Raw genomic sequence first — 10,058 nt, 5'->3', positions numbered from 1 at the left:
GGCAGGCAGGTAAGGCCCTGCTGTGGCAGGCAGGTAAGGCCCTGCTGTGGCAGGCAGGTAAGGCCAAGTCAGTGGGGTTACGCAGCCTTACTTCCTCTCTCCTTCAAGCATAGGTTTGTTTTCAAAGTTCCAATTGTGCTAAAAGCTCAGGCTGCATTTGCAAAACAAAATATTAAAATGAGTCATATATTCAAGTGGCCAGAGGACTGTGTACAGCATGGGCTTGGGGTGCGGGGATGGAGGGTGGGGAGTCACAACTGACTGACCTTAAGCAAGCATCTCAGCCCTGACATGGGCACTGCAAGCAAGAGCTCCTGCAAAGTTGGAGGTGGTAGCTCTCGTCCCGTCACTTGAGCATCTGATCAAAGCAATGTCGAGCTCCCATCTGCCGTGGCTTCCGTCTCATGACTGCTCCTCAGTCCAGCCACTAGGTTTTCTAGAAAAGCAGAGTAAGGAAAGTTCCAACAGCAATAAATGCACAACAAAGAATACCCTTTGCTGGGGTGGGTGTGGGTGTGTGTGCATGTATGTGTATGGTGTGTGTGTGTGTGTGTGTGTGTGTGTGTGTATGGTGTATGGGATATGTATCTCTGTGTGTGTCTGTATGGTATGTGGCATGGTGTGTGTGTGTGTGTGTGTGTGCGTGTGTTGTGGTGTGTGGTGTGTATGTATGCGTGTATGGTGTGTGTATATGTGTATGGTGTGTGTATATGTGTGTGTGGTGTGTGTGGGATGTGTGTATCTGTATGTGTGTCTGTGTGGTTTGTGGTATGATACCTGTGTGGGGGTATGAGTAGGTGTGGTATGTGTATGTAATGAGAAGGGGTGAGTATGTGTGTATGTGATGTGTGTGTGTGTGGTATATGTATGTGATGTGTGGTGTGTGTGTGTGGTGTGTCTGTATGTCATGTGTATATGGTATGTATGTATATGTGTGCGATGCATTGCATGCATGTTGTGCATGTGTGGTGTGTAGTATGTGGGGTGTGTCTGTGTGTGTGGTGTGTGTCTGTATGTATACACAAGGATGTGCCTATCAGTTTCAGGCCAAAGTCACTGGCAAGCAGCACTCTCTACTCAATACTTGCTCTCTAACCTTAATTAAAAAGACCTGTTTTCCCAAAACCTGGAGTGATTGGTAGGTCATGGAATATAACCATCAATAAAAGAAAATAAACCATTGGCTGAAAGTCCAAAGACAAAGTACCTGGTTGATCAAAAGTCTAATAAGGATGCTCTTCTGCCTCTGGAGGCTCCACCTCCACAGTCTGACTAACTGCATCCCAGTGATCCAGTCTCTTGCCGCCATGCCTGGCAAACATTTTTATGTGGAGTCGTTTATAAAGGAGAAGAGAAAAAGAGCAGAGCCCTTAAAGTATCAAATGTAATGTAAGGTCAATTACAAATGCAATTACAAGAAGTCAGGCGGTGACGTCAGATTATAAATGACAAGTCCCTTCTGGTGATATAATTTTCCATATTGGAATTTCATTCCATTTGCTCAGAAGTTGCTCCTAAAGTATCTAGTAGCCCAACCCAGGCACGCCTGAAACCTAGAATCTGAGAGGATTCACTTGGCAATCCAAGGACCCCTCGTAGGTGTTCCAGATTAAAATAGTAAAAATATTTCCATTCAAATAGGAACTGTTGCCTAAATGAAATTCCATTTTTTCTTTTTCTTTTTATTTGCTCATTTATTTTCTGAGACAAGGACTTATTCTATAGTGTAGGCTGTCCTGAAACAAGTTATGTAGACCAGGCTGGCCTCAGCTCCTGGCAGTTCTCTTGTCTTGGCCTTTCCTGTGCTGGGATTAAAGCGTGAGCCCAGAGCTTGGCCCAGAACATGACGGACACAGAAGGAAAGCCACACTGGACCTAACAATACCGGGCTATCTGAAAGCAGGAAACCGCTTCCCTTCTTGTCTGTTTAAATATGTACCTGGGGTTTACAAACACAAACGCACCATTGTGAAATGGCCTAGGGAACTCGTTGGCTTTGACAAAGGTTCCCATTTACAGCCAGACTTGCTGAGGTTGTTCAAACATATCACCTAGAGAACAGAGAGATTCTTAGCAATGAACACACTTAGGCCTGCCTGCTTTCTGGCCACGTGTGCTTCTGTCCCAATACAGAACCGTTCTTAGAGTCTTTGTGCCATCTGTTTCAGGGTTTGTTTAGACTAAGTGTAATGATTTCATGCCAAAAGTGCATGAAAGTGATGTTTTACTCTGACATTCAGTGACAGAATTCTTGAAAAAATTAAAAGAGCAGGAAACATTCATGTTTGTAATGATCTTTTGCTTTCAAATGCTACACAAATGTATCAGTCATATATATATATATATATGAATACACACACACACACACACACACTCACTCCTTGCAGATGGCTTTGTATTACTCCGGTCCAAGCTCGATCATGGATGCAGAAATGAAGGAACATACTCAGCCTAATAAATGCCATCCTTGCTCAGAAACCCCCAGAAACCCAACAGCCATCTGGAAGCTCAGGGAAGGCAGAGCCAATAAATCAGTTGACTACAGCGGCCGCTCCTTCCCAGCAGGTAGAGCCACAAAGGAGAGCGCTCCCATGATCCAGCAACCGCTTGTCTAAGTAGAAACTGGAAAATACAGGCACAGCGAGCTGAGCTAGGAGCATCGTGGTAACGGGACTGGGGGAGGGGCTGGGGGGAAGTCTTTCAGCAAGAGATGAGACCACAAACTAGAGTGTAATTAGAGAGGAGAATTCTCAGAGCAGATAAACACTAATGGCATAGATCACAGGCTCTCTGACAGCTGCTTCTAGGAGCACAGAGGAGAGTGAAACCAGAGAAGCCTGTGGATGTTTCTAGAAACGCACTCATCTGCAGCAAATGCTTCAAAGTGCTAATCTTCATATTTATTCAGAGTATGAAGACCCAGGACATTCTAGTAGCTATTACACTTTCCTCTCAAAAAACAAACAAACAAACAAACAAACCAACCATCATCTTGGAGTTTCATTTTTGCTTTTCCTGGTCGTTCCTCTCTACTGGAAACAATAAATCTTATTCTAAAATCCCCTTAGCCCTCCAAGTAGAGCTCACATCTTTAAATCACAGACCTTGAGAGAGAAAGGCAGGACAGCCACATGCTCAAGACTAGCTATCTTACAGCTACATGAGGGACTCCAGATTAGCCTGAGCTACAGGAGAGAGAGAGAGAGAAGGAAGAAAGGAAGGAAGGAGGAAGGAAGGAAGGAAGGAAGGAAGGAAGGAAGGAAGGAAGGAAGGAAGGAAGGAAGAAGGAAGGAAGGAAGGAGGAAGGAAGGAAGGAGGAAGGAAGGAAGGAGGAAGGAAGGAAGGAGGAAGGAAGGAAGGAAGGAAGGAAGGAAGGAAGGAAGGAAGGAAGGAAGGAAGGAAGGAAGGAAGGAAAAGTAATCAAATGACAATTATAAATACCATATTAAAAAATAAATAAGTAAAAATCCCTCTGTGTGATGCTGAGGTGCACACTGTAATCCCAGCTTGCAAAGGCTAAGACAGACACATTATGATTTCTGCCTGGGTTTCAAAGCAAGACCCTGGCTTGCTGCTGTTGTTTTTGTTTAAATCCCTCAATGCAAACTCAGATACCTAAGGATTCAACTTAAGTTCCTAGGCAATTACTCTCGATAACTTGAAGTTTTTGTTTATTTCATTGTTTTTTAAGAAGTTGTTTTAAGAGTCATGGTATGGAGCTGGAGAGATGACTAGGTGGTTAAGAGCACAGGCTGCTCTTTCAGAGGACCCAGGTTCAATTCCCAGCACCCACATGAGAGCTCACAACTGTCTGTGACACCTCTTTCAAGGAATCCAACACTCATACAGACACACATGTGCAGGCAAAACAGTAATGTACATTTAATTAATTAATTAAGAGAAGTCCTGGTATAAACTTATGCTATAATCACTTTGAAAAGATTTTTTAGATAATAAATTGAATTTACATAAAAGCTGATTTTTTTCTTAAGTTAAACTCAAATTCCATGACAAATTAGAAACGTAGCTTCTCAGGTCTAGAGTCAGAGTTAGTGCATCTTAGATGGATCTGCTAACATAGACTATGGTTTGTGTATATATATATCAAGGACACCTTGGCTAGAGTTCATTTTAGTCCATAACACTCCCAGACTAAGCTGGGCAAGAACCATCTCTTGCTACATTAGGCCCCAGGGATACTGAGGCTCACTGGGAACCCTTTGCCAAAAGGGACCACTGCAGATATCCCCGAGATAAGAAATAAGCTATGACACTGTGTCATGATCTACTAGGATGCTCTACCTCTTTGGATTTAACTCTGATTTTCAAGATGAGCTAAACACACAGCCCCTGTAACAGGCCTAAAATGGATAGCATGCCAAAGCTTTCACTGAAGATTGGAAGGAAAGAATCACTTGAAAAATGTTGGCAGGCTGAAAGCCGCAAAAGAGGAAGGGGAGGCCTGGGTCTCGAGCCAGGGTAAGGCTGAAATCCAGTGAAAGCCAAATTGTGGAAGCAGGGTCTCCCACAGGCAGCTGAGCACACAGACAGCCATGGTTCATTTGAAGCCCAGATGGGGGAAAGATTTGTATTCCAACCCTCTTCCTGAACCCCTCCTATCTTTTGCCAGTTTGTCCCTTGAACTGACCAAGGCAGTCGCTAGAAGTCAGGAATGTCTGGGAGAGGCAGTCAGCAAGGCAGGGCATGGAACAGGGTAGAGGAAAGTGGAGAATGGTTCTTGTGTGCCAAGCAGCAAATGAAAACATCTTCCCTGAGAAAACAGGATGTTACCCAAATGCCAATAGCATCATTTCATTGCCAAAATGTACGAGTGGCAGAGAAGATATCTGAAGATGGAATATCCCAAAACTTCACGTCTGTGTTTTGTAAGTGTTAATTGATGTCAATACAGAACAGTTCATCTTATCCAGTTATGAAAAAAATTTGACATAACCTTAGTTCTAACAGCGTGCTGCAAGTGAAACCAGTCAACGTTGGGCATTCCATTGGTCGTGTGCCCTTTTAGATTGGGAATGATTGGTAATACCTGCATTACAAAGTTTCTAAGTTAAAACTATGTCATATGAGGCAAATAGGAATTGGTATGAGCTTTCTTGTGTATGCACAGGTGTAGTGAGGATTCTGAAATTTTGCCTTCTTTTAAAAACACAGAAATATTATAAGAATATGTTTTCCTTTTAATCCAGGTGTGGGGACATGGGGCTGCTTCACAGAAGATGGCTATGATTTGCCTCGTGCTCAAGCAGAGACATGGTTTTTCCAGTTGAGGTTAGTTTCTGTGATTATGTGGTGTTTGGAATTCTGGGAACTTTTCAGAGGGTACATAAATGCTGGATTCCCCAGCTGGCTGGGTGGATTGTTGGTTGGTTGTTGATGGTCAAAGTTTAAGTAGTCATGTGCAAAGAAGAAACAACCAGAAGAAAAAATTAGATATCCTGACAACGCAGACCAAACTTGCCCCCAAGAACCTTTATGCCCCTAATCAGACAGAAATAGTCTATTGATAACGTCACCCCCTTTCCAGCCCCTGACTTTATTTGGAGATCTCTCTCCTTTCCTCTCTATTCTTTGTTCTCTCCTATCTAGCATTGGGGGATTGAGAAGGTGGGAAATGGTAAAGGGTGGAAGAAGAACCCACAAATTGGCAAAAGACAGCTACATGTAGGTAGACTCGAGTACCACACACACACACACACACACACACACACACACACACACGTGTGCGCACATCACCCCCACTTGTCTACCTCTCCTAAAGGCTGCCACTGCATCCAGATGCCTAGTCTCCACACTCTTGCAGCTGCTACTTCTTGTTCCCTGTCACTGATGGCTCAGCTCCCTGTTGGTGTTCATCTCCCATGCCTTTACTGAACCATGCCCATACCTTGAACATAGACTTTTCATTAAACTTGCCCTCAAATTACCCAATGAAACATTCCCTCTGCTTCTTCTCAGGCCTCTACTTCATCCATGGCAGCTTATCTGGTTCTTTGCAACAGGCCCTTGCCAAACTCCACACCCTCCCCCACACTTGTTCCCAGCTCTGCAGACTTCTGTCAGCTCTCCAGATTAGACTCAAACACCAACCAGCATACAGGTGGGGGATTCATACTGGAAATAGTATGAAGATGTCGGTGACATGTTGTAAGTCAAATCCTGGGAAAGCAGGTGCTGAGACAGGGGCACCACTGGAATGTCCTGCCAGCAACACCCTACAGGGTAGGAGGAAGGCGGATGGAGGGAGACATGGGAGTTGAAACTGGGATCCCTGTAGTGACTGCAGAAGGAGGCTAGCCTCCACCTAAACCAGCCCTGGAAATAATGTGCCCTAGGATAAGACATAAGCTCAAATGAGACAGCTTTCTTTCACAAAGGCATTCCTGGGAAGAATTTTAGTTGTGAGCTGTTAGCAATGAAGACCCCTGGATCAGGAAAAATGAATCCTTGGATCCTGAAAGGAGGATCTTAGGGAATACTACAACAACCACCAAAAATTTCTCACCTAAGAATTTATTGAAATGGAGTTGGGGGCCTCTTTCAATGTTAAAATGCTTGCTTAGCATGTGAAAGGTTTTGAGTTTGACCCCCAGCCCTGGGGATATAGTGTGTGTGTGTGTGTGTGTATAAATATATATGTTACATTTAATATATATTACATATACATGTTATGTGTGTATATACAATGTAATACATACTACAAATATAAGCGAAAGGTAGGTACAAAGATGTTTGTTAAAAGCTATTTATAATTGGAAGAACAATAAGCACAATCTAAAATTCTAATAAAGTCATAGGAAACTGATTAGGAAGTGTAGTGGATCTGAAGATCATAATATCATGTAGTTGCTAAAAGAGTAAACAACAAAAATAGAGACCTCACTGTTAGAGAACTTGGCAATGTGAAGCCCTTCATTCAATCCCTAGTACAACAAAAATATCATAAATAAATGAACTAAAGAAATGGTTTATAATGAACATATTATTAAATGAAAAGCAGAATACAAAAATGCCTTGCTGAAACATGTCTTCATGTACAAAGATGTGTAAACGCATAGAGGAAAAGAGCAGAGCACCCAGGTAGGAACTAGTCACTGCCGGGTGGTAGGACTACATATGACTTCTAGTTTCTTCTTTGTAGGCTTTTCTTTTTTACTATATTAGCAATGAACATACCTTGAATACATAACCAGAAGGAAACAGTAAGTTGGGTGTTTAAAGAGACATTGTGACTGAGACTGCACAAAACAACGTCCAGCTCATTTGCCCTGGATGTTTTTGTTTAATTAAAATTAAAATTAAAACCCAGAAAGGAAATACATCATCCCTCACTTTGATGCTACCAGGCAGTCTGCTCAGTTCTTTCCTTCGTCATCTTCCCCGGCTCCTTCCCATGCCCTTGACTGGAAGCCTTTCTGTTCTGCTTAAAATTCAAAGACCTCTGTAGCCTACACCTCCCCTTCTGTGTCATGCTGAAGATCTGAAATGTTTCTGAGGCAAGGCTCAGCCCAGCCCGTACATATTTCATTTGCACACTTACGGTTTGAGCAGGTTCTTTGTTAACGTATTCCATTTGCACACTTACGGTATGAGCAGGTTCTTTGTTACTATGTCACCTTTACCCTCGGCCCAAGGGTCAAAGCATCTCTACGTTTCCTTAACAACAAATGCTAGCACTAGCTACCATGATCCCCTCAGAAAGAACCCAAACACTCATGCATGCTATTACACTGTGGTGGCCAAGAGGATTGCGTCCCATGGCCCGAAGTCACTGAACAATATCCCCAGGCAATCTACATGACAGCTTGTGGCTCAGGTTTCTTCACCTGCACTGGCAGTGTAGCCCAATGAGTTCTGCATTTGCATAGCTAACCCACTCCAGAAACACCCATGGATGAAGCTCGGTGAAATGAGTTCCCTTGGCTGGAATGTTTAGCAAGGCTCTAAGTCTAAGCCTCAGCAGCAAAATCAGGTGACTATAATAAGATAAAGTGGAGAGAGATCATGATAGCAATGGCAGGGGCCACATAGGAATGTACTAAGTGAAACCCTGTGACACGTGTTGGCATTTCTGTGACACGTGTTGGTATTTCTGTTCTGACTTCTCGGAATCACACCCAGTACACCAATGCTAGACACATGCTCTACCACTGAGCCATGGCTCCAACCGTATAAAAGCCCTTGGGTAGGGACAGACGTGGGGTTGCTCACTAATAGTTTCTACCCAATCCTGATCAGAAAGCTTATTATTAACTTTTTTCATGTTCTGTTTATTGTATGTCTCTGCCTGTGAATATTTAGGGGTTTTAGGTCCCATAAATATGCAAGCAGAAAGTTGTGTGTTTGATTGGCAGCACTATTTTAGCCTCAGATAAAAATATTTCTGTTAGAAGCTAGAGAAATGGCTCCTGCAGAGGACCCAGGTTCTATTCCCAGCACCCACGAGGTGGCTCACAACCGCCTACAATACAGTTTCAGAGCATCTGACATTCACTCCTGGCCTCCGTGAGCTCATGCCAGCAAGCAGTGCACATACATACACTCAGACACACGTATTTGCACATAAAATAAAGTAAATAATTTTTAAAATTATTATGTTGGGCATAGTAGTTCACACCTTTAATCCCAGCACTCAGTAGACAGAGGCAAGCAGATCTTTATGAGTTTGTGGCTAACTTGGTTTACATAATGAATTCCTGGTCAGTCAGGGCCACATAGTGAGTCCCTGACTCAAATAACAAACGAACAAACAAATGAATGTGAAATTATAAATACTTATTTCTTTTTTTTTTTAAAGGAAGCAGTCCTAATTTATTTTTTTTTTAAGATTTATTTATTTATTATATGTAAGTACACTGTAGCTGTCTTCAGACACTCCAGAAGAGGGCGCCAGATCTCATTGCGGATGGTTGTGAGCCACCATGTGGTTGCTGGGATTTGAACTCTGGACCTTCGGAAGAGCAGTCGGGTGCTCTTACCCACTGAGCCATCTCACCAGCCCCCAATACTTATTTCTTGTTCACTTGTCTTGATGAAAATGATAAGAAATGAATGAAGGAAACCTCGTGGGGTGTGTGTGTGTGTGTGTGTGTGTGTGTGTAGCAGGGGCTGTATCGACATTGACACCGACCATACATTATTTGGAAACCCTTTCTCTAGAGCCCAAGTAAGGACCACACACCTCAGCACTTCTGCCTGAATCACTGTTTAAATGCACACAGGGCCAAGTGTGATGTTGCACAAAATAAACCCAGCACTGGAGTCTGGGTAGGACAGTCAGGAGTGCAAGGTCATTTCCAGCTACATATTAAGTTTGGGGTGACCTTTCATTACCTGAGACTCTGTCTCTAACAAGGGACTAGAGATATCGCAATAATGTGATTGCAATGAAAACATAAGGACCTTCAGTGGCAATGGTGGTGGTGGTGGTGGTGGTGGTGGCAATAGTGATGATGTGCTGCTGCTGCTGTGTGTGAGTGTGTGTGTGTCTGTGTGTGTGTCTGTGTGTGTGTCTGTGTCTGTGTGTGGTTGGTATTCAAGGAGGACAAAAGAGGGTGTTGGATCTCGTAAAACTAGAGTTACCCAATGCATGTGAGCCACATGTGGGTGCTGGGAATGAAATCTGGGTCTTCTGGAAGAAGAGTATGGAGGTTTGAATAGATTTGGCCCCCACAGACTCATGTGTTTAAACGTTTAGCCCATGGGGAGTGGCACTATTAGGAAGTGTGGCCTTGTTAGAGGAAGTGCGTCACTGTGGGGGTGGACTCTGAAGTCTCCTCCCATGCTCAGGCTCTGCCTAGTGTGGATGAGACATTCCTCCTGACATTCCTACCTGTGGAAGACAGTCCCCTTCTGCTGCCTGTGGATCAAGACGGAAAACTCTCAGCTCCTCCTCCACTCTACTTCCCATCATGATGTTGATAAACTGAACCCCTGAACCTGTAAGCCAGCCCCAATTAAAATGTTGTCCTTTGTAAGAGTTGCCTTGGTCATGGTGTCTCTTCATAGCAATGGAAACCCTAAGACAAATAGCCAGCACT

At 43.5% G+C, this 10,058-nt stretch overlaps 1 long non-coding RNA gene across 1 annotated transcript in view; it reads right to left on the bottom strand.

Moving 5' to 3' along the window:
* The window catches only part of LOC110302808, a 39,677-nt gene that overhangs the window by 28,262 nt on the left and 1,357 nt on the right, over positions 1-10,058 (bottom strand). Inside the window, exon 2 of the long non-coding RNA XR_002378846.1 lies at positions 267-436. This is a non-coding gene — a long non-coding RNA (uncharacterized LOC110302808). The remainder of the gene's footprint in view (positions 1-266; positions 437-10,058) is intronic.

This window comes from Mus caroli, chromosome 10 (assembly GCF_900094665.2).
Source record: "Mus caroli chromosome 10, CAROLI_EIJ_v1.1, whole genome shotgun sequence".
NCBI classification, from domain to species: Eukaryota; Metazoa; Chordata; class Mammalia; order Rodentia; family Muridae; genus Mus; species Mus caroli.
This window is presented reverse-complemented; position numbering and strand designations above follow the sequence as displayed.